Genomic DNA, 23,231 nt, shown 5'->3' with positions numbered 1-23,231 from the left:
ATTAACTTAAATGTTATTGGGTTCAAGTTCTAACCTGAAGAAAATGTAAAGAGTAAATAAAATTAATGAAAACATAAATACATCTACAATCTAGGGGACCCATTTTTCATCAGCAAGCTTTTAATGAGATTCCTTCTATCCCTGAATACTCAGTGCAAGCTTCCCTATTACTAGGAAAACCTAGTTTGTTTTGTTTCAGAGTAGCAGCCGTGTTAGTCTGTATTCGCAAAAAGAAAAGGAGTACCTGTGGCACCTTAGAGACTAACAAATTTATTTGAGCATAAGCTTTCATGAGCTACAGCTCACTTCATCAGATGCATTCAGGGGAAAATACAGTGGGGAGATTTATATACACAGAGAACATGAAACAATGGGTGTTACCATACACACTGTAATGAGAGTGATCAGGTAAGGTGAGCTATTACCAGCAGGAGAGTAGGGGGAGGGGGGAACCTTTTGTAGTGATAATCAAGGTGGGCCATTTCCAGCAGTTGACAAGAACGTCTGAGGAACAGTGGGGGGTGGAGGGGGGGATAAACATGGGGAAATAGTTTTACTTTGTGTAATGACCCATCCACTCCCAGTCTTTATTCAAGCCTAAGTTAATTGTATCTAGTTTGCAAATTAATTCCAATTCAGCAGTCTCTCGTTGCAGTCTGTTTTTGAAGTTTTTTTGTTGAAGAATTGCCACTTTTAGGTCTGTAATCGAGTGACCAAAGAGATTGAAGTGTTCTCCGACTGGTTTTTGAATGTTATAATCCTTGATGTCTGATTTGTGTCCATTTATTCTTTTACGTAGAGACTGTCCAGTTTGACCAATGTACATGACAGAGAGGCATTGCTGGCACATGATGGCATATATCACATTAGTAGATGCGCAGGTGAACGAGCCTCTGATAGTGTGGCTGATGTGATTAGGCCCTTTGATGGTGTCCCTGAATAGATATGTGGACACAGTTGGCAATGGGCTTTGTTGCAAACATAGGTTCCTGGGTTAGTGATTCTGTTGTGTGGTGTGTGGTCGCTGGTGAGTATTTGCTTCAGGTTGGGTGGCTGGCTGTAAGCAAGGACTGGCCTGTCTCCCAAGATCTGTGAGAGTTTGTTTTGTTTGTAAATGAATCACCCTGGCAAGGAGGAGACTTTAAATGTTTAAAATGTGTGTGGGCAGGGTAGTCTATTATTATTAAACTACAGCATCCAAGGGGAACTGAGGAGGAGGACTCACTGAATGAGTCACTGTGACAGATACTGCAACTGCATGCAATATCTTTGGGGCCCTTCTTGTATTAAGCTTATGTATCACTCTGGACCAGGAATTTTATGCAACTCTGGCAGGTGGTTACACAGCTCCTCCAGGAACCAAGAACAGTGAAGGGTGAGTAAGGTCAATCACGTAGATTGTAAACACCTCCAGAGAGATACCTCCCCCTGGAGAGACTCGCACATACTGATTCAAAAGGGGGTGTCCAGAGACCAATAGAAAAAGAAAAGGCTTTTAACATAAAAGGGCTGGGTTTAAACTGCCTTGGGGCCTTTTTTCTGATCCAACTAATGGAGAGGACCTTCTGTCCAAGGGGGCCCCTCCAACCCTTGAGGGAGGATAGAAAAGACTTTGGACTACTAGGCTGACTGCTGGTATGTTTAAATTTGTTTGTTGTTTTGATTATGTTCTCGCTCTAATGCTTTTACCTTAAGAATAAAGGTGCTTGCTTAGCAAGAGCCATGTGGTAACTTGTAACTGCTGGCAATACAAATGCAAGAAGCCTGGGAAACAAGCAGGGAGAACTGGAAGTCCTGGCACAGTCAAGGAATTATGATGTGATTGGAATAACAGAGACTTGGTGGGATAACTCACATGACTGGAGTACTGTCATGGATGGATATAAACTGTTCAGGAAGGACAGGCAGGGCAGAAAAGGTGGGGTAGTTGCACTGTGTGTAAGGGAGCAGTATGACTGCTCAGAGCTCAAGTATCAAACTGCAGAAAAACCTGAGTGTCTCTGGATTAAGTTTAGAAGTGTGAGCAACAAGGGTGATGTCGTGGTGGGAGTCTGCTATAGACCACCGGACCAGGGGGATGAGGTGGACGAGGCTTTCTTCCGGCAACTCACGGAAGTTACTAGATCGCAGGCCCTGGTTCTTATGGGAGACTTCAATCACCCTGATATCTGCTGGGAGAGCAATACAGCGGTGCACAGCCAATCCAGGAAGTTTTGGAAAGGGTAGGGAACAATTTCCTGGTGCAAGTGCTGGAGGAACCAACTAGGGGCAGAGCTCTTCTTGACCTGCTGCTCACAAACTGGGAAGAATTAGTAGGGGAAGCAAAAGTGGATGGGAACCTGGAAGTCAGTGACCATGAGATGGTCGAGTTCAGGATCCTGACACAAGGAAGAAAGGAGAGCAGCAGAATACGGACCCTGGACTTCAGAAAAGCAGACTTTGACTCCCGCAGGGAACTGATGGGCAGGATCCCCTGGGAGAATAACATGAGGGGGAAAGGAGTCCAGGAGAGCTGGCTGTATTTTAAAGAATCCTTATTAAGGTTACAGGGACAAACCATCCCGATTTGTAGAAAGAATAGTAAATGTGGCAGGCGACCAGCTTGGTTTAACAGTCAAATCCTTGCTGATCTTAAACACAAAAAAGAAGATTACAAGAAGTGGAAGATTGGACAAATGACCAGGGAGGAGTATAAAAATATTGCTTGGGGATGCAGGAGTGAAATCAGGAAGGCCAAATCACACCTGGAGTTGCAGCTAGCAAGAGATGTTAAGAGTAACAAGAAGGGTTTCTTCAGGTATGTTAGCAACGAGAAGAAAGTCAAGGAAGTGTTGCCTCCCTCCTGAATGAGGGAGGCAACCTAGTGACAGAGGATGTGGAAAAAGCTAATGAACTCAATGCTTTTTTTGCCTCTGTCTTCATAGAATCATAGAATCATAGAATATCAGGGTTGAAAGGGTCCTCAGGAGGTCATCTAGTCCAACCCCCTGCTCAAAGCAGGACCAATCCCCAACTCAATCATCCCAGCCAGGGCTTTGGCAAGCCTGACCTTAAAAACTTCTAAGGAAGGAGATTCCACTACCTCCCTAGGTAACGCATTCCAGTGTTTCACCACCCTCCTAGTGAAAACGTTTTTCCTAATATCTAACCTAAACCTCCCCCACTGCAACTTGAGACCATTACTCCTTGTTCTGTCATCTGCTACCACTGAGAACCGTCTAGATCCATCCTCTTTGGAACCCCCTTTCAGGTAGTTGAAAGCAGCTATCAAATCCCCCCTCACTCTTCTCTTCTGCAGACTAAACAATCCCGTTCCCTCAGCCTCTCCTCATGAGTCATGTGTTCCAGTCCCTGAATCATTTTTGTTGCCCTCCGCTGGACGTTTTCCAATTTTTCCACATCCTTCTTGTAGTGTGGGGCCCAAAACTGGACACAGTACTCCAGATGAGGCCTCACCAATGTCGAATAGAGGGGAACGATCGCGTCCCTCGATCTGCTGGCAATGCCCCTACTTATACATCCCAAAATGCCATTGGCCTTCTTGGCTACAAGGGCACACTGTTGACTCATATCCAGCTTCTCATCCACTGTAACCCCTAGGTCCTTTTCTGCAGAACTGCTGCCTAGCTATTCGGTCCCTAGTCTGTAGCAGTGCATGGGATTCTTCCGTCCTAAGCGCAGGACTCTGCACTTGTCTTTGTTGAACCTTATCAGATTTCTTTTGGCCCAATCCTCTAATTTGTCTAGGTCCCTCTGTATCCTATCCCCACCCTCCAGCATATTTACCTCTCCTCCCAGTTTAGTGTCATCTGCAAACTTGCTGAGGGTGCAATCCACACCATCCTCCAGATCATTTATGAAGATATTGAACAAAACCGGCCCCAGGACCGACCCCTGGGGCACGCCACTTGACACCGGCTGCCAACTAGACATGGAGCCATTTATCACTACCCGTTGAGCCCGACAATCTAGCCAGCTTTCTACCCACCTTATAGTGCATTCATCCAGCCCATACTTCTTTAACTTGCTGACAAGAATACTGTGGGAGACCGTGTCAAAAGCTTTGCTAAAGTCAAGAAACAATACATCCACTGCTTTCCCTTCATCCACAGAACCAGTAATCTCATCATAAAAGGCGATTAGATTAGTCAGGCATGACCTTCCCTTGGTGAATCCATGCTGACTGTTCCTGATCACTTTCCTCTCATGTAAGTGCTTCAGGATTGATTCTTTGAGGACCTGCTCCATGATTTTTCCAGGGACTGAGGTGAGGCTGACCGGCCTGTAGTTCCCAGGATCCTCCTTCTTCACGAAAAGGTCAGCTCCCAGACTACTGCACTGGGCAGCACAGCATGGGGAGGAGGTGACCAGCCCTCTGTGGAGAAAGAAGTGGTTTGGGACTATTTAGAAAAGCTGGACGAGCACAAGTCCATGGGGCCGGATGTGCTGCATCCAAGAGTGCTAAAGGAGTTGGTGGATGTGATTGCAGAGCCATTGGCCATTATCTTTGAAAACTCATGGCGATCGGGGGAAGTCCCGGACGACTGGAAAAAGGCTAATGTAGTGCCCATCTTTAAAAAAGTGAAAAAGGAGGATCCTGGGAACTACAGACCAGTCAGCCTCACCTCAGTCCCTGGAAAAATCATGGAGCAGGTCCTCAAGGAATCAATTCTGAAGCACTTAGAGGAAAGTGATCAGGAACAGTCAGCATGGATTCACCAAGGGCAAGTCATGCCTGACTAATCTAATTGCCTTCTATAACGAGATAACTGGCTCTGTGGATGAGGGGAAAGCGGTGGACGTGTTGTTCCTTGACTTTAGCAAAGCTTTTGACATGGTCTCCCACAGTATTCTTGCCAGCAAGTTAAAGAAGTATGGGCTGGATGAATGGACTATAAGGTGGATAGAAAGTTGGCTAGATTGTCGGGCTCAACGGGTAGTGATCAATGGCTCCATGTCTAGTATGGCAGCCGGTATCAAGTGAAGTGCCCCAAGGGTCGGTCCTCGGGCCGGTTTTGTTCAATATCTTCATAAATGATCTAAAGGATGGTGTGGATTGCACCCTCAGCAAGTTTGCAGATGACACTAAACTGGGAGGAGAGGTAGATACGCTGGAGGGTAGGGATAGCATACAGAGGGACCTAGACAAATTAGAGGTTTGGGCCAAAAGAAATCTGATGAGGTTCTACAAAGACAAGTGCAGAGTCCTGCACTTAGGACGGAAGAATCCCATGCACCGCTACAGACTAGGGACCGAATGGCTCAGCAGCAGTTCTGCAGAAAAGGACCCAGGGGTTACAGTGGACAAGAAGCTGGATATGAGTCAACAGTGTGCCCTTGTAGCCAAGAAGGCCAATGGCATTTTGGGATGTATAAGTAGGGGCATTGCCAGCAGATCGAGGGACGCGATTGTTCCCCTCTATTCGACATTGGTGAGGCCTCATCTGGAGTACTGTGTCCAGTTTTGGGCCCCACACTACAAGAAGGATGTGGAAAAATTGGAAAACTTCCAGCGGAGGGCAACAAAAATTATTCGGGGACTGGAACACATGACTTATGAGGAGAGGCTGAGGGAACTGGGATTGTTTAGTCTGTGGAAGAGAAGAATGAGGGGAGATTTGATAGCTGCTTTCAACTACCTGAAATGGGGTTCCAAAGAGGATGGATCTAGACTGTTCTCAGTGGTAGCAGATGACAGAACAAGGAGTAATGGTCTCAAGTTGCAGTGGGGGAGGTTTAGGTTGGATATTAGGAAAAATTTTTTCACTAGGAGGGTGATGAAACACTGGAATGCGCTACCTAGGGAGGTGGTGGAATCTCCTTCCTTAGATATTTTTAAGGTCAGGCTTGCCAAAGCCCTGGCTGGGATGATTGAGTTGGGGATTGGTCCTGCTTTGAGCAGGGGGTTGGACTAGATGACCTCCTGAGGTCCCTTCCAACCCTGATATTCTATGATTCTATGATTCTATAATACACTGTTCGTAGCCCTTAGACACAGAGTAAAGGAGAGGTGCTGGCTTTGAGGCAGACAGGCTTGCTTGGGATATCCCAGTATAAGGCACAGAGCTGTGCAGCCCTAAAACCCAGACAGAGGAGAGAGGGACAAGGGTCCCTCCCCAGAGGCAGGTGAAACCTGAAACTGGAGGAGGCACTCTTAGGTCTGGTCTACACTGGGTGCGGGGAGGAGGGGAATCGATCTAAGTTACGCAACTTCAGCTACGTGAATAACGTAGCTGAAGTCGACATACTTAGATCTATTCACCGTGGTGTCTTCACTGCAGTGAGTCAACTGCTGACACTCCCCCGTCGACTCCACCTGCACCTCTCACTCCGGTGGAGAACCGGAGTCGACAGTAGAGCGCTTGGTGGTCGATTTATCGCATCTATACTAGATGCGATAAATTGACCCCCACTGGATCGATCGCTGCCTGTCGATCCAGCAGGTAATGTAGACAAGCCCTTAGAGGTGGGGATACAGGTGTAGCTACCCTGAAACTGTGACAATATGGTGGCATGGGTGGGATATGAACTCTCATAAGTCACACCCAGCAGTAGAGACACATTACCAATGCTCCTAGAACTATATTTTCTTACTCAAGCACTAGGGCAAAGTGCAAGCCAGAGCAGTCTCTAACCAACTGCAGCACGGCTCCCTATGCTGATCTAGCTCTGCTGACCAATGCATGTTGGGGTGGGAAGTACCCAGAGCTCTGCCCTTCTCCCTTTCAGAGAAGGTCATGCCACTTAGCTCCTGCAGTTGCTGTATAAAACTGAGTGAATAATTGATTTCTCAGTTTGGTGGCTAGACCAAAATATTAAAAAAAAATGTCATTCCTTTCAAACCAAAACTGAATTTTTTCAGCTTTGTTCATAGAACCAAAGAAATGGACACAATTTTGTTTGACTCCAGCAAAACGTTTCAAATGTCATTTTGAAACAGCTTCGCAAAACTAAATGTTGATTCAAATGGAACAATGCGATTCTGAATCAAACTTTTTTACAAAACTTCATTTCAAATGAAATGTTGAAATGGTTCATTTCAGAAAGATGTCAAAATGGAACATTTTCTTGAAAAAAACCCAACCTTTTTGGCCTCACTTATTTGCCAACTTTGACCCAAATTCATAAATATTTTGGTAAGTTAAAAAAATTACTATTCAAAAAATTTTTCCCTAGCTCTATTGCCGTTTACGGAGAGCACAAGTACAAGCACAAGGACATGACTAGCTCCTGCACTGGGCAGCAAGGGTATGCGGAAGGGTTTTTTGGATCGTCTATGTACCCTTGCTCCATTAATCCTCCAGATTATCAGTAATGAAACAAGCTGAAGCTTAAGTGCTCTTTGACAGGTCAGAGTCATGCAGTTTTTAGCTCCCTTCAGAAGACACATTATATTTCTCTTACTGAATAAACATAAACAAACCACTTCATGTTTTATTTTTCTGGTTAAGTTAAATGTGTTTACTTGCATCTGAACTGAATTTAAGCATTGAAACTAAATAGATTTAAACTCGGGAACATTCTGTTCTTGCTGAATTGCTGCAGGATTGTTGCAGCACACTAAACAACAGGAAATAATGTAAATAAAACACAATCATTTGCATAAGTAAGGAAATTTTGTCATACAGTTCGTTTTGTAAGCATGACAGTAGAATTCTTAAGGATTTACATTACGTTTTCTTTCTCCCCCCTCCCCTTACAAGAAAAAGGTTTAATTAAAGGAGAGGAGTGGGCACAGCATAGTTGCAGGAGTAATGATACAGTGGGATTAATGGGAGCCAGAAATTCCAGAGTCACAATCTCAGCTCTAACACTGCTGCTTCCATAATCGTGTGGAAGTCACTTTAACCTTTCTGCCTCAGTTTTCCCATCTGCTAATGTAATGGAGATACTCATTTTACATGGTGTTGTAAAGACTGATTAAATTCTGATTAAATTAAAATACTGCATGTAAAATTCTGACTTAAATAATATTATCACTACTTCAACTAGAAAAGTTATTATTTATTATTTGTATCATTGCAATGAGGCCCCACTTGGGGACTGAGTTCCTATTATTGTGCTAGGCCCTACAAACACAAACGCAATCACTGTACTAAAGAGTTTACAATCCCTAATTTAATTCTAGTGAACACAAAGTAGCTGCCTTAAATTTAGGGTGAACAAGCCTACAGAAGTTCTGGTATTCACCACAAGTTGCAATGAACCCAAACTAGATCCTGAATTCTCTCATGTGTTCTAGGTACTGAGTCCTGGAACCAGGGTGCCTCTGGGCTAGTAGCTTGATCTAATGACATATACACTGCAACACAACATCATGATGCTCAGACTGCAATGTAAATTTTATCATGTTGTCAGAATATTAAGGCATTATTGTGCTTCAAGCCTGACTCTCAGAAATGTGCATTCACTTTGGCAGGTCAGAACACAACCAACTTCCCCTAGCTCTATTTAATATGACGTATTTTATTAAACAGTTTCATGGAACCAAACATGAGGCCTACTGCTGCCCTCTGATACATGACCAATTCTCGCTGAGGTCAGTGGAAACTGGGTGCAAATCTCTGAGTGCAGAATTGGACCCACAGAGGCAACTTTTCAGGAATCAATCATAGAACTGTAGGACTAACTCCTGCACTGGGCAGCAAGGGGATGGTGGAAGGGATAGAGCCTTCTATAAATTAATTGGCAATAATTCCATAACTCTGGTCTCATTTTTTTAACTTATTTTCCAGATCATACATTTTTATTACAAATAAAAAGATGCATGTATAGGATTTTCACCAAGGTTTCATTAGATGTCACAAATGAAAAATACAATGCCTGTTCTAACTAGCTCTCTCTCTCCTCAGTGTTGTGGGATAAATACAGTAAAGGTAACTGTCAACGTGACCCTTTCTTTCTGAAAACAACATCACTTTAAGAGTTTTCCAAAGTCACAAAAAGTGCCCGATGGTGCACATCATTATACTATGAAGATGACTCAAGTAATCTCTGTGACTAATGCACAGAACATGAAAACAAAAGCCATGCATTTATGTCACCTCTCCCCCCATAACTAACTAACTAACTAACTAAATAACTAAATAAATAAATATGATGGTCCCAGGTGCAGTGGAGACTCCTCCACTTCCCCTTATTGCTAATTAATCTCCAGGAACTGATCTTCCCCTAGATCATTAATACTTATCTTTGCCTTGAGTCTCCATTGTATGCATGAGCTAACTCATTAAATTTTTTAAATGCTGCCCACTGCAGAAGAGAAGAAAACCAAAGTTATTTCTGAGATCATATATAGAGGAGATAAAGCTAAAGCTATTTCTTGGACGATTTTGCTTAAACAAAAATGTTGGTTGCAGTCTCCATTCACTTGATACACTAGATTAATTTCAGAGCATGATGTTTGGTGGTGTTCAAGATACCACATTGCTACTGTCTTTTATTTGGAACATGCTCTGCTTTAGAGAAGTATTTTATAGCAAAATACGTATTTCATAAGGGTCAGATTGCATGCAAAAGAAGAGAACACAATAGTTAAAATCCAGTACTGTGGTGAACAAGCACAACAAAGCCTTTGCTTTGCAGTGGTAGCTGTTACTGTTTATTCCAGAGCTTAATTTTGATCCCATGTCTCCATAAATGCATTCCAAACCAACTGCATTTGTTGGCCTGTCACAAACACTTATTTGGCCACTTCATAAAAGTCACTCAACTGCAGCCATCATAGACATTATTCTTCGTCTACATGATTATTATGTATATTAAGAAATGCCTAAAGGCCTCAGCTAGGATCACTGTGCTAGGCACTGTACAGACATATAGTGAGACCCTATAGTCCCTGGCCTGAAGATCTTACAATCTTAATAGACAAGTTAGACAAATAGTTGAAGTGGAAGCTCAGGACTAGAACCTCATTCTGCAGGCTGTTAGGTCAGTTGACCACTCTGTCTCTTGTCCAGAACTCTACCAGGTAGTCCTCAGCTGTCTGACCCCCACTCTATATAGCCACTAATGCTATACTAGTAGTTTCTATTCTTCATTAAAATATGCAGTAGAACAAGGGTTCTCAAATATTTGCATAGTGTGAACCACACTCAAAGAGATTCCCATGGACCTCCTTCCCATTTGAGATTGCATACCATGCATGTGGCAACTTCAGTAACTGCTTATTTAGTAACGTAACGGTAAGAAAATATTCATGGATTTTGTACAAGGATGTTAGGGAAGTATTTGTCTATTGGTAGCTGTCTCTTAATGCAGCTGGAAATAAGCTGGAGAGCCAGCATCATGTGACAAACCATTTCTCCACAGATCACCAGCAACTGTTCCACAGACTACAGATTTAAGTTCTCTGCAAAAGACCATGATCACTGTGTGTGTGTGGCTGGCCACAGATGGATGCCTTCTGCACTACACAACTGCTACATTTAGTCACATGAACCACTGTCAGTATAGTTGTCTCAACCACAGCTTAAAACTATACAGGTAGATTCAGAATGGACAAGTTGAATCAATTGCACCTAGACAACCTAGTGTGTCCTTCAACCAGGTCCCTCAGTATGTCCCCCTTTCTGTGTGTGAAATGAGTAGAACACTGGTGTTCCCCCTTCCCTACTGGGAATTCCAACTGAAAACTTTCAGCCAGTTCTTCCTGGTTCCAGTTGGCAAGTAGTAGAGTCTACAGACATTTCCCCATAGGAATGGCTCATTGGTATCCCTTGTGTCTCCCTGCACAATGCCCTACTCTGGATGCCTCCATCTCACCCTTTTTAATCTGTCTTTTGCCTTTTCCTGTACTTTTTTATGCAAGCTACTCTTTTCTTCCCCCTTCGCGTTTCCTTTTCAGTTATATTTATCTTGGTTTTTGCTCTGATTTCCGCCAGCACCTCATTCTCTTTCCCTCTCTCCACTCCAGAAGGCCTCAGCTTGCTTTGTCAGACTGATTGTTGCTGCCAGTCGTCTCCCATGCTTTCTGCCTCCCCCAGCTACCTAGTACACAGCACTGTCCCCTGCATGTTGCCTCTTTCCTCAGAGATGGCAAAGAGCAATGCTGGATAATACTGTGTAGGGTAGAGAGTTGCACAAACAGCCAGGAGTGGCTTCCCCCACACTTCAATGCTTGTCTATATGCACCAATATGGGCAATACTGGGGTAGAAGAAAAGTGACACAGCATGCTTTGGACACTTTGTAAATTAAAAATCAAACCTTGCCTGTTAGCATGGTGCGAAAACTCATCAACCCTGGAAAAGTCAGCCACACATCTACCAAATTAAGCAATGTATATAAAAAACGTTAATGCAGTTAGTGATGGTACAATAGCCGAAGTGCACATCAGCAGAGATATCCTGGTCAGATTCCAGAAAAACATCTTGCAAGGAATGGGCTAGGTATACTGAATCCTGTTTTTTTGGGGGGGGGGACGGGGGGGTGTTCATGAGATGACCTTCCGAAGTCCTTTCTAAAATTTCTAAGATTCTGCCTTCCTACTCAACACAGTGCAGGCTGATTGATAAGGGATTTATTTACTTTTATATACTATGCAGTAGTTTGAAATGGTTCTGCTTCTGAATCAGGCTCAGTAGTAAAGTTGTCAATAGAGTGGGGACCTTGAGGAGCACATGAGACACAATCCACTAGGCACTTTCTGTCTGGTAATGTAATAAAGTTTATTAGCAAAACAAACAAGATCACAAACCCTGCAGTATAGCAAAGGAGATAGAGCTGATACAAAATGGCCAGCACTTGCATACTCATATCATCCCTTCAGGGGAATAGGTGAGGTGATCCACATATGGTCATCAAGCGAATGGGTTTCAATGTATCAAGATGCCGTCAGGCTAACTTTTAAAGAAGGTTATGCTAATACCCACCATATCGTATACATATTATGGTTTCAATCTTCTTTCCTTATTTGCACTTCCGTACCTCAATAATACAGGGAACCCTATCTTCAATAGGTCAATTACTTACTTACATTATACTCATTAACAGTTACATCAATTAGTTGCCATGGTACTTCTGTAGTTAGAACATGTAAGTTTTGGTTAAGCTCAACATAGAATCATAGAATATCAGGGTTGGAAGGGTCCTCAGGAGGTCATCTAGTCCAACCCCCTGCTCAAAGCAGGACCAATCCCCAACTCAATCATCCCAGCCAGGGCTTTGTCAAGCCTGACCTTAAAAACTTCTAAGGAAGGAGATTCCACTACCTCCCTAGGTAACGCATTCCAGTGTTTCACCACCCTCCTAGTGAAAACGTTTTTCCTAATATCTAACCTAAACCTCCCCCACTGCAACTTGAGACCATTACTCCTTGTTCTGTCATCTGCTACCACTGAGAACCGTCTAGATCCATCCTCTTTGGAACCCCCTTTCAGGTAGTTGAAAGCAGCTATCAAATCCCCCCTCACTCTTCTCTTCTGCAGACTAAACAATCCCGTTCCCTCAGCCTCTCCTCATGAGTCATGTGTTCCAGTCCCTGAATCATTTTTGTTGCCCTCCGCTGGACGTTTTCCAATTTTTCCACATCCTTCTTGTAGTGTGGGGCCCAAAACTGGACACAGTACTCCAGATGAGGCCTCACCAATGTCGAATAGAGGGGAACAATCGCGTCCCTCGATCTGCTGGCAATGCCCCTACTTATACATCCCAAAATGCCATTGGCCTTCTTGGCTACAAGGGCACACTGTTGACTCATATCCAGCTTCTCATCCACTGTAACCCCTAGGTCCTTTTCTGCAGAACTGCTGCCTAGCTATTCGGTCCCTAGTCTGTAGCAGTGCATGGGATTCTTCCGTCCTAAGCGCAGGACTCTGCACTTGTCTTTGTTGAACCTTATCAGATTTCTTTTGGCCCAATCCTCTAATTTGTCTAGGTCCCTCTGTATCCTATCCCCACCCTCCAGCATATTTACCTCTCCTCCCAGTTTAGTGTCATCTGCAAACTTGCTGAGGGTGCAATCCACACCATCCTCCAGATCATTTATGAAGATATTGAACAAAACCGGCCTGAGGACCAACTCTTGGGGCACTCCGCTTGATACCGGCTGCCAACTTTTCCTAAAATTCCAAACGTATACTTTTGCAGTACCTTAATTTGCCTTTTCCCATCACTTACCACTCTCATTGACTGTTACATTTATCTTGTGACTTAAGATTAAACTTAGTCACTACCTACATCATAACTGCCATTTTATATTGAGGCCTTAGCTATGCTAAGCTAATTGTCATACAGGCCTGTATGTCCCTGTGTTACAGCCTGGTAATACCTATGCTTTACTTATAAGTGGCACTTACATCTCCGGCCGGCTACAGTGATATTTTCCTGCTGCCCTCAATTGGTGTGAATTGCTCTGCACTGTTGAAGAGTTACCACATTCCTCATTAGAGCAGCAGTCCACAGTAGTTTGCTCGCCTACCTGCAAATGCACACCCTCTTACTTTTTGTTATTATTTACATTCTCAACCTCAGTTTCCACTCGGAGGTCCTCCTTTTTATCTGATTGTAACTCTGCATGTACCTTTTTCTTGTCTGTGTGCACAGTGTGCTGCTTTTATCTCTTTCCCCTCTCAAGTTTCAGTTGGATTTTCCCTCTCCTCCATACAGTGACAATGCTGATGAATTCTAATGTGAAAATATGAAGTCCAAACACTTATTTCCAGATAATTACATGGTTGGACTCTGAAGCTTCTGTTGCCTCAAGCAAGTTTTAACTGCAGAGCTTAGCATGAGGTAGGATACAGAAGAGTTTTTGTTGTTTTTGGCAGGGATTATCACTAGCAATATGAAAGCTTGAAAACATCAGTTTATTTTAAAGGATAACATGCTCAGAGAAGCCTGTGCTTTCCTTATCTCACTCACAAGCAGAATTAAAGTCAGATGTTCAAGCACAGAGAGATGGAAGTCTGGAACTCAGCTTCTGTGACTAAAAAAAGTAAGGGCCAAATGGACCACCCCTTACACAGACAATGCTCCCTTCTCCCCTCCATCGCCCTTCATGGATTCACATTTTGATCCTCGCTCCCTCAACTTCCGGCTTCTGCCTTGTTCATCATCCCCTACTACAGGGATCAGCAACCTTTGGCACGTGGCCCATCAGGGAAAGCCGCTGGCAGGCCGGGACGGTTTGTTTACCTGCAGTGTCCACAGGTTTGGCCGATCTCAACTCCCACTGGCTGCGGTTCGCCGTCCCAGGCCAATGGGGACTGCAGGAAGCGGTGGCCAGCACATCCCTCGGCCCGCACCGCTTCCCGCAGCCCCCATTGGCCTGGGACAGCGAACCGCAGCCAGTGGGAGCTGCGGTCGGCTGAACCTGTGGATGCTGCAGGTAAACAAACCATCCCGGCCTGCCAGCGGATTTCCCTGATGGGCCACATGCCAAAGGTTGCCGATCCCTGCCCTACTATCTTAAACCCTGTTCTGTGGGATGCCCATTACTCTTCCTTTCCTCCTGCTCTCCCCTCACGTTCTGCTCCTCTTGCTCCCGCTGCTCAAGGACATAGTGCCCAGCAACCACACACAGACACAGCACTTCACACTTTATCGCTGATTAGCTCTGCTAGCAATTACCCATGGTTCCAGGCGAGCTTGTACAACCCGTGCTGAAGTGGCACTATCATAGCCTGACTGGTGTGGGATTAAAGCTATCTTGGGTTTGTCTCCTCAAGCTGCAGTCATACCCTGCTATTACAATATAGACATACTCACAGCATCCAGCTACTGCTGATTTCCCAAACAATTTATTTAATTCACGATGAGAGGGGTTAAGTACATGAGCTTTTACAGGAATTGGGGTTTCTCTTTTCAACTTCCCACCCTGTAACTTTTTAAATACATGAAATAGCAATCCTGGACAAATACTATTTTCCCCGCCATTCAGCTGAAATCCTGAAATGTAGAAATAATTTCCAAACTCAGAGTTCTTGTTCTTATATGAAGAGGAAAGACACTGAACTGGAACTCAGCAGATCTGGGTTCAGTTTTCACCATAGCCACAAACTTCCTGAATGACCTTGGGCAACTCATTAATCTCTCCGTTTGTAAAATGATGGGTTCATGTGTGTAATGATAGTAGGAATTTTGGGGTAGGAACCAAAGTTACCCATATTGTTGTATGGCAGGGGGATTATGTCATGAGCCTATCAGCAAAAGCATGTTGCTACAGCACTTGGAGCCAGGCAGGCAAGCCAGCAACTCCTATCTGTACAAGTTCTCAGCAACAAATTAAGTAATGTGTTTACTGTTACTTTAAAAGTCTCCAGTATCTTGTTTTATGTTATAACAACAACCTGGCAACATCACATGGTGCCAGAACAAAACTAAAAGAAAACGAGTAAAACAGACACACACACATACATACAAAAATGGACCAACTAAAGCCTCCAGCAAAGGTAGTGTTTGAAGCCATAGCCATGCTGTAAGGAACTGTCCTGCATATGGTCAAGAATGCTAGAGATGTAGCAAACACAATCATTTTGCCAAAATGTGCAACTGTGGAAAGGGAACATCCCAGGACAAACTGATGTTTACCCTCACAGCAGCAGATGAGCACTCCCAAGAGTGGTTCTTTGGTATGCGGACTACCGAGCTTCCCACGGATGAGTGGAATAGATTTTTGCTTATTAATGATCACAAAATGGTGAGCTTTAAAATCAATATTGGGGCACAGCCCAAGGTGATGTCTGTAAAATTATACAACACTTTAAGGGCCAAACCACTTCAGAGCTCGAGTATCCAGCTGATAGCGTACTCAGGGGGGAAACTGCACGTTTGTGGTGAACTCAACTTGAACTGTGAGTATCAGGTTAAGAAAGCATAGCTGGAATTTCAGGTGGTGGAATTTGACTTGCAAGCCATTCTTGTCTTCCAGGCTGTGACAAGTTTAAACTTACATTTGAAGGTTTAGGGTGCTTGCCAAGTAAGCCAACCATAAAGATGAACTCACAAGTACCACCTGTAATTCATGTACCTTGTAAAATTCCAGTGGCATTAAGGGACAAAATAGATAATTATACTGTATGGAACAGTTGCGAGTGCAAGAACCTACAAAATGGGTTAATTCTATAGTAACTGTAGACAAACCGGGTTGAGATGAGATAAGACTATGCCTGGACCCAAGACGTATGAATAAAGCAATATGAGGGGAACATTTTTAATTACCTACAGCAGCAGAAACCACAGCAAGTTAGCAAAAGCTCCAGTTTTCACTGTCTTAGACGCCAGGACTGGATTTTGTCAAATACAGCTGGATGACAAGATGTAAACTCTGTACTTTCAACACACCATTTGGCAGATTTGGCAGATTTCCTTTCGGCATCTCTTCAGCTCTTGGAGTGTACTAAGGAGTGATCCAACAGACACTGAAGGTCTGGAAGGAGTTGAATGTTATACAGTTGATATACTGATGTGAGGAAATACTAGACGAGAACATGATGACTGGCTCAAGACAGATGTTGTGAAAGGAGCCTGTGACTAAGCAAGAGCAAATGCAAATTGGATCTGAGAGAAATAAAATATTTGGGGCATCACTTGACAATAGAAGGGCTAAAACCTGACAACTCAAAAATTGTAGCAATAACTGAAAAGGCCACACTGACCTGCTAGGCTGAATTGCAAACTTTACTTACCTTGGAAAATTTATCCCGCACATATCAACAGTAATAATTCCTTTATGACAACTGTTGGGAAAAGATGTTAAGTTTGCCTGGATACCAATGCATTAGGTGGCATACGAACACTTGACAGAATTGCTTGCAAAGATACCCGCCTGGATGTCAAAGAACCAGTTCCTGTGTTAGCGGATACAAGTTCTACCAAATATGGGCTTGTGTTGCTGGCAAATAGGACTCCTGTTGCTTATGTCTCTAAAGATCTGACAACTACACAACAGAACTATGCCAAAATAGAAAAAGAAATGTTGGCAATGCTATTTGGCTGTAGTTGATTTCATCAGTTTAGCTATGGGGGGAAAAGTAGCTGTGGAAACAGACCACAAGCCTCTTAAGGCCATTTTCAGAAAATCTTTGCACAGTACTCCACCAAGGATTCAAAGATGGTTGGTAACACTCCAGAAATATCAACTGTTAAGTGGGATACAGACCAGGGAAAGGATTAGCAAATGCTGATGTTTTATTCAGGGCGTACATGCTGTATGGTGAAGGAGTAAATTCCAGAGGAAGCTGATGTGGCAATACAACTCATGATGTCTTATTTGTCTATTTCAGGAGAGAAATTGAAGGGATTTCAATCACCTACTGCAACTGATATTGTCCTGCAAAACCTTAAGATGAATTATTTTGCAAGGTTGGCCAGACTAGAGACCTGAAATACCAAAGCATATCCATGCTTATTGGTCATATAAAGAGGAACTAATGTGCAAAATGGACTTGCCTTTTAAAGAGACAGAATCAAAGTACCAGAAAGTCTCAGAAAAGAAATCTTCGCTATTATTTATGAAAGTCATCTGGAAGCAGTGGTGTGTAAAAGGAGAGATTGAAATGCTGTCTATTGGCCAGGCATGTATAGTCAAATTGAGGACAGTCTTGCAACACCTTCAGAAACAAAAAAATTAAACCGAGCCAATGCAACCACATGAGGTCCCAAACAGACCTTGGCAGAAACTTGTCATAGACCTATCTGAGTTTTAAGGTGCAGATTATCTTCTTCTGGTTGATTATTATTTTAAATTCTTAGAAGTCTGCTTGCTTTGAGATACCATAAGTCTTTCTATCATCAGACTCTGCAAGTCTATATTTGCAAGACATTGCATGCCTAAGAACTCATTGGTGACAATGGACCCCAATTTTGCTCAAGAGACTTCAAAAATTTTGCAGTGTAATGAGACTTTGTACCCAAAACATCAAGGCTGTTGTTCCCACAACCAAATGTAATGGTTGAGAGAGCAATTCAAACTGTTCAAAGGATTCTTTTTAAAAAACATCTAGCTTGGATAACAGATCCCTATCTTGAACTGTTGGTCTATCAGAATACAATTATGGGAGATTCAAAATCACCCGCTGAACTCCTCATGGGAAGACACAAAGGAGAGATTGCCGACTCCTCCCAGTTGTTGCAACTCACTGATACAAGGAGACTGTAATGAGGTGGAGTGTCCTCATTTTGGCACAGAGGGGGTTAATTCACCCTGTTGGATGAAGTTAGCTCCGCCCTTTCCCCCTTGCAGGAAGTGCAGGGGCAGGGCAGGAAGTATAAGGGCCAGGCCTTGCAGCTTAGTTGGGGTCAGATCAAGGATGGAGCTAGATGTCCTTTCCAGGGAGCCAAACTACCTGCAGAGCCCATGGTTGGCTGTGGTGGGCAACGGCGCTTCTAAGCTGGCCTGGAGAAAAGGGAAGCTGCAGCCCCAGGAGACAGAGGAACCCAGAGAGGAAGTGCAAAGGGAGCCACTCAGTGCAGGGATGGGAAACCAGGCTTCTGTGGCTGCAGAACAACCCAACAAATGCCGGTAGGAAACAGCCCAGGGAAATGAGACATTGGGCCTATTGTGTTGCCAGGAGGTGAGGCAGCAACCTCACATTTCCCCGCTGGCCCGGTGACGGGATCAACTGTTGCTTCTAGGGCCCTGGGCTGGGACCTGGTGGACCAGTGTGAGCCTGGGTCCCCCTATATCTGGCCCCACCCCTAGGCAAAGGGACCTGAGCTATTAACTGCTTATGGCTCAGCCCACACTCTCAAGAAACCTGAGCTACTGACTGCGTGTTTGCTCAGCCCATGCCCAGAAGGCTTCAGCCATTGACTATTTATCAGCTTAGTCCTCAGGCAGGATCCCCAAGCCACAGACTTCTTACTGTACAAGCTCCCATCCAGGAGGCCTGAGCTACCTTGTGCAAACCTGGATGAATGATCACTTCACTCGGCGTGAGCACCAACTCCCTGCCAACACTGCAAACTATCCTAAAATTGAGACAAGCAAATCAGAAATATTACTTTGACAAAGATGCAAAGCTTTTACCAGTGGAAAATGGAGAGACTGTATTTGTCAAAAAGGAGCATGGGAACCTGCAAAGGTGGTTGACCAACACACACTGCTCCTAGTATGTGATCTTGTTGAGACAGAGGAAGGAGATAGGATTTGATGAGGAATGAAAATATGGAACAAACAAACTGTGTCAACATACAGCTCAGAAATGCAAGCAAGACCAGACTAGTCTATTGAAACTGAGTCTCAAGTGGTCAGTTCAAATACAGAAGAAAAAAAATATGGGACACAGATGCTGCTGTTTCTACCTCTAAAGGCAGAATGATAAAACCTGCTAGATACAGAGACTAATGGTTCTAGACTCTTTAAGGATTCAGATTAGAGTTATGGATGCTAAATTAAGATGTTACATACAATTTAACTAAATATCAACTTTTTTACTTAATTGTATCTAAAGAAAAAAGGAGCTATAATGATTATAGGAACTTTGAAGTAGGAACCAAAGTTACCCATAGTGTTTGTCAGGGGGGAATTATTAAGTAGTGACCCTTATTAGTGGAAGCATGTTGCTATGGCACTTGGAGCAGGGCTGGCAAGCCAGCAACACCTATCTGTATAGTTCTCAGCAACAAGTTAGGTGTTTACTTAAGTCTCCAGTATCATTTCTTATGCGATAGTAGCAGGTTGGCAATAGACATTACAATGCACACCACAGTTTATTTTATTAGCAAAATAAATGTTTAAGGCTGACAAATATTAATGATCAAAGCGCACACAGAGGCTGCTGAGATAATACTTCCTTTCTTCAATTTTTTGTCTGTGTGCTTGTTAATAAGAACATAAGAATGGCCATACTGTGTTTAGCCCACTATCCTGACTTCCAACAGTGGCCAATGCCAGGTGCTTCAGAGGGAATGAACAGAACAGGTAATCAAGTGATCCATCCCGTGTTGCCCATTCCCAGCTTCTGGCAAACAGAGGCTAGGGACACTTCAGAGCATGGCTTTGCATCTCTTCTCATCCTGGCTAATAGCCACTGATGGACCTATCCAGTTCATTTTTGAACCCTGTGAAGTCTTGGGCTTCACAACATCCTCTGGCAAAGAGTTCCACAGGTAGACTGTGTGTTGTGTGAAGAAATACTTCCTTTTGTTTGTTTTAAACCTGCTGCCTATTAATTTCATTTGGTGACCCCTAGTTCTTGTGTTATGAGAAGGAGTAAATAACGCTTCCTTATTTACTTTCTCCACACCAGTCATGATTTTATAGACCTCTATCGCATCCCCCCTTAATCATCTCTTTCCAAGCTGAAAAGTCCCAGTCTTATTAATCTCTTCTCATATAGAAGCTGTTCCATACCCCTAATCATTTTTGTTGCCCTTTCCTATACCTTTTCCAATTCCAATATATCTTTTTTGAGATGGGGCATTGGACAAGAAATGGCACAGTGCCTAGTAAAATTGAACTCAAATTTAAGTTAGGGTCTCTATGTGCTACTGTAATACAAATAAAAATAATAAAACAAAGAGTTCAGACCTTGTGCAATTACACTGATTTATACTCTTATGCACACGACTTTATTTCTTAATGCTCAGAATGTTAAACAATAGTATTTAACTGCTTTTATTTTCAGAAGACACAGATATATTAAACTCCTGCATTGTGGGAATTCTTTTTATCTAGCTCATGAGAACACAATGTCCTTTAATAACTGTAAATAACTACTGAGGAAACTGTATTTTTCCAGTTGCCTATCCACTGTTTCAAATAGAATGTAATCATCTCCCACACTTTATAAGCACACAATTAGAGCTGAATGACGTTTTTCTGACACTGTTTCTAAAAGCGTCTTCTGAACTTAAGCAAAAGTGGAATGGCACTGTGAGGTGGTATTTCCTCCCTGCTTGGAACCCAGACTGATAAAAGAGAAAAACACCTTCAAGATGGGAACAAAACCTGGGGAAACTCAAGATTCCAACCAAAGTGATGCGGGGGAAAGAGAGAGAGAGTGAGTCAGTAGTTAAAAATCTCTCTTGCTTTTTTTTTTCTTAATCTTCCTTGTGTTGCTTTGGTTGGAATCTTGAGTTATCCAAGCTCTGTTCTCATCTTGAAGGTCTCTCTTGGTTTCTCTTTTAGCCTTCTCGCTGATCCCACATTGTCCTGCAGTTTCTAGACAATCGGCTATGGTTGGGTTAGAGAATTTGCTGCCACATCTGTTATTGCTATGCATATGCCCAGGCCAACTTTCATTTAGGTCTCATTTACCTATGCAGTGTTCCATTCACAGGTTGCATATGTTTTTCAATGAGGCTGCTAACACTTTTATAGGCTGCTCAAGGTCCAGCTTACTCACTGGCACTTTCCTCCTACCTGTAACAGGATGTCATTAGCTTGAAGCTCCAAGTCTATGTCCTAACCAAGGAAAGACTTTTTTTCTCCCTGTATGCACATATGTGTGTACATGTATACACACACACACACAGCCAGATTGGATCAGATCCAAAGTTCATCTAGTTCTGTATCCTATCTCCATCTGTGGCCAGCACCAGATGTGGTACCTCAGACAAGTCTCATCCTGATCTCTGGTGGCTGGAGATTGGCGTAAGCCTTAAAGCATGAAGTTTATTATTCCTTCCAAAATGTTTGTTTTCAATTATAACAACTCTAGAAATCCATATCAATTTCCAATCCCTTTAAGCATCTTGTTATGTTCTTGGCCTTGGTGGGTTCCTGTGGCAATGAGTTCCACAGTTTATATATATGGTAACTGTTTTCAATGTTTTTTTTTTAAATTAAGCCTAAAGGTAACACTGAAAATGATGCCATATACAGAACAGAAAATTCAACTTAAATGGGGCTTTTTGGACTAACTCAGTTCAATAGCAGAGTTTTGCAGTATCTGTGACATCCCATAATGCTGCATTCTGGGACATCTGCATTCAATCCAGAAATAGCCAGGGGACTTAGCAGGAACTATGAAGAAATTGTTTACATTCTTTTAAGCTTATTTATGGACTGCATAGGCCACCATAGCCTAATTCACAGCTGCATTCATTGACTTGGCTGCATTAATTCTACTTGAGTGTGTTTTCCAGTTTTCAGTTGAGGTTGCCCATACAGTGTGAAACTTTTCACACACCTCTAATAGATTCTCTCTCCATTATGATAGTACTTCCTCTGATCAGAACAATTTAACTTCCCATTTTGCAGAATAAACTAGGATTGCAGTGTTTGTTCTGCTAGAAAAAATGGCGAGATGAAAAATATATGTACACATTACAACTTTAGGCAAATGTAAACTGCCTTGCAATTTTGTCATTTCTTTGTTGATAACATAACTGTCTTAGGCTGCCATTTGCAATATCAGATTAATTACATATTTCCAGTAACCTGCTGTTAGCTTCATTCTTCCTTGACAATGGGGAAAGACATGCTTGGATGATTTCCTCTGGACTCAAATGTCATGTTATTTCACTGAAAAGTCAGATGTGTAGGCTCTGGCAGAGAACTTCAGCAGGGAGCTACTTGATAAATTCTGCTGCAGTTTCGTGGGCTCATTTGTACCCAATAGAAAATGTTTTCTTTTTCATCTTGTGTGTTTCAACTCAACTCTTACTACTGCACATTCAGCAGCTTCTATAGATTGTGACAAACAAAAATATTTCTTGCTATACGAGCTCATCTTTATGCCCATCTGCTCTGCAGAAAAACGGGGATCACAACCACTGGGCTGGTGCCTGTAACAGCTGTAGAATACTTCAGGCCCATTTCTGCTCTCAGTGAAATGAGTAAGTAGAGAATGACGCTAATGAAATGAAACTGAGTTGTAACAGAGCAGAATCAGGCCCTTCTTTACTCTCACATGGAAAGTGCTGTTGGGGGAAGCGCTTCACTGGAGCAAGTCTTTGCTGTCCCCAGTCTGATTCTCTGTGGAGCCAACATGAACGACAGCCACAGGTAGTTCAACCGCATCGCTGCAGCCAGTCCCACAGTGCTTTCTAACCAGCTTTGCACTCTGCCTATTGACAAGTTTCCCTGTAGTTACTAATAGGTGAACATTTTTGCCAGGGACAATGTTCCAAAGAAGCCAGAGGTCTGAGGGGCCTCTCAGGGTTCACTAGACAGTCCGGTGTACATTTTGGTGGATTTTCAAAAGGTGAGAGGGAGTAGAGTGGAGGGGCAAAGAAAAACGTGGGTGAAGTGGTTTTCACCAACTTGAAATGTAAGGAAGTTCTTACACGTGGACAGTAGTTCCAGTACCCGGTAACCATGGTACCAAGTGTATTCAGGTACCG

Source organism: Natator depressus, chromosome 5 (genome assembly GCF_965152275.1).
Source record: "Natator depressus isolate rNatDep1 chromosome 5, rNatDep2.hap1, whole genome shotgun sequence".
In the NCBI taxonomy this organism is placed as follows: domain Eukaryota; kingdom Metazoa; phylum Chordata; order Testudines; family Cheloniidae; genus Natator; species Natator depressus.
Note: the sequence above shows the minus strand (reverse complement) of the source record.